Here is a 2,748-nt window from a genome sequence, read left to right as displayed (position 1 = left end):
GAAGAAAGAAAGAAAGAAAGAAAGAAAGAAAGAAAGAAAGAAAGAAAGAAAGAAAGAAAGAAAGAAAGAAAGAAAGAAAGAAAGAAAGGTAAAGGCATGGCTCTAAAATGTCCAGAAATTTGATGTAAACATAGACCAAGTAAGAATGCTTATAACATGTAGACTAAAGGTTTAATCCCCCAAAACTTAAATGTTGTTGTTGTTATGTGCCATCAAGTCCGTTGCGACTCATAGCAACCCTATGTACAACCTCACTGTCTCCGATGCACATATTCTCATTACCCCAGGCATTTAATCAATCCACCTCATCGAGGGTCTTCCTCTCTTGCGCTGTCCCTCCACTCTACCAAACACGATATCCCTCTCCAAGGCCTGATCCCTCATTTCAACATGCCCAAAGTATGTCGGATGAAGCTTCAGAATCCTTGCCTTCAAGGGGCAGCCCTGTTTCACCTTCTCTAGGACAAACCTGTTTGTTCTCCTAGCAGTCCATGGTATATTCAACACTCTTCTCCAGCATCACAGCTCAAAGGCATCAATTATCTTTCTATCATCCCTAGTCACTGTCCAGCTCTCTGATGCAATGCACGCAATTATGAAGACTATGGCCTGGATCAGGTGCACCTTAGTCTCCAGTTTGATATTGTTGTTCTTTAGTACTCTAGAGAGGTCCCTGATAGCTGACTTTCCCAATACAATTCATCTCTTGATTTCCTGGCTGATGAGGCCAAGAGTGCTGACTGTGGAACCAAGAAAACTAAAACTGTTAACAATCTCAATTGCTTCACCATCCATAATGATGCTGCCAATTGCCTCCATGGTGAGAATCTTTGTTTTCTTGATATTGAGCTTCAATCCAATTGAAGACTATAGTCCTTGACCTTCTGTAGCAAGTGCTTCAGGTTCTCCTCAGTTTCAGCAAGCAGGATTGTGTCATCTGCATAACACAGGTTGTTGATGAATCTTCCACTAATACTGATGCCGCATTCCTCCTTGTACAGCTCAGTGTCCTGGATTATCTGTTCTGCATACAGATTGAAAAGGTATGGAGACAAAATACATCCCTGGTGGACACCCTTCCCGATTTTGAACCCTGCAGTGTCTCCTTCCTCTGTTTTGATGACTGCCTCTGGGTTCAAGTATAGGTTTCGCATAAGCACAATCAAATGTTCTGGGATTCCCATTCTTCTGAGTCAACCACAGTTTGTTGTGATCCACACAGTCAAAAGCCTTTGCATAGTCAATGAAGCACAGATAGACATTCTTCTGGTACCCTCTGCTTTTGCCAAGATCCATCTAATATTAACTATAATATCCCTACTACCATGGCCTCTTCTAAACCCAGCCTGCACATCTGGCAGTTCTCTGGTGACTTGTTGCTCCAGTTGTTTTTGGACCATTTTCAGCAGAATCTTGATTGTATGTGATATTAATGATATTGTTCTATAATTTCCACACGCTATTGAGTCACTTTACTTTGGAATGGGAACAAATATAGATCTCTTCCAGTCAGTTGTCCAGGTGGCTGTCCTCCAAATTTCTTGGCACAACTTAATGAACACATCCAGGGCAGTGTCTATTTGTTGAAATATGTCAATTGGTATGCCGTCAACTCCGGAGACTTGTTTTTTTTGCCAGTTCTTTCAGAGGAGCTTGAACTTCCTTCTTCATCACCACAGACTCTTGCTCTCATATGTTACTTCATGAAATTCTTCTGTGTCAGCCAATTCCTTCTGGTACAGTGATTCTGTATACTCCTTCCATCTTCTTTTAATGCTTCTTGGATTTTTTAACATTCTGCCCAAAGCATCCTATTCTACTTCTTGGAATATACCCTGAGAACATGAGAACTGAGGCACAAACTGAGACTTGTACAGCAATGTTCACAGCAGCATTATTCTTCATCACAAGAACAGGGAAAGAGTCCAAATGTCCAACCACAAACGAGTGGATTGAGAAATTATGATACATTCACACAATGGAATACTATGGAGCACGCAGGAGCAATAACTTTGTAAATTATTACCTAACTTGGGAGGTACTGGAGAGCATTATGCTGAGTAAACTAACTCAGTCCCACAAGGATAAATATTGTATAAGACCGTTAATGTAAAATAAGGATCCGGGAGGGGTAGGAGACGCTGGAAGCAGAGGAATGTGGATGTACGGGGGAAGAAGGAATTAATCATTGGACTGTACAATTTGATGGGGGTAGGTGAGGGAAATTGAAAGAATTTGTTTGAATTTGTATTAAAATTGTGTAAATTAGTGGAAAAAACCAGGTATATGTATAAATGAGCAGTCTGCGTTCCAAAAAAATTTTATTTGGGCCAGGATGTGGAAAGAATTGCCACTCATGGCTTGAATTTGTTTTTCAATTCCTTTAGCTTAAGAAATGCTGAGCAAGTTTGGCCCTTTTGATTTTCTGACTTCAGCTCTTTGCATATTTCATTACAATACCTTGCTTTGTCATCCCAAGCTACCCTTTGAAATTTTCTGTTCAGATCTTTAATTTCTTGATTTCTTCCTTTAGCTTTGCTTCTCAGGGGTCTAATACAGTACTCAGAGTCTCATCTGAGTCTTTTCTTCTTTCTCTGTCTTTGTAATGATCTTTTGTATTCTTCATAGATGATACTCTTGATATCCTCCCCATCTCATTTGGTCTTTGCTCATTTGTGTTCAAGGCCTCAAACCTGTTCCTGAGATGGTTTTTAAATTCAAGTGAGATGGACTGAAAGTCAAATTTTG

Source organism: Elephantulus edwardii, unplaced genomic scaffold (genome assembly GCF_000299155.1).
Source record: "Elephantulus edwardii isolate Elephantulus edwardi_28Jun2011 unplaced genomic scaffold, EleEdw1.0 scaffold00054, whole genome shotgun sequence".
NCBI lineage: Eukaryota > Metazoa > Chordata > Mammalia > Macroscelidea > Macroscelididae > Elephantulus > Elephantulus edwardii.
This window is presented reverse-complemented; position numbering follows the sequence as displayed.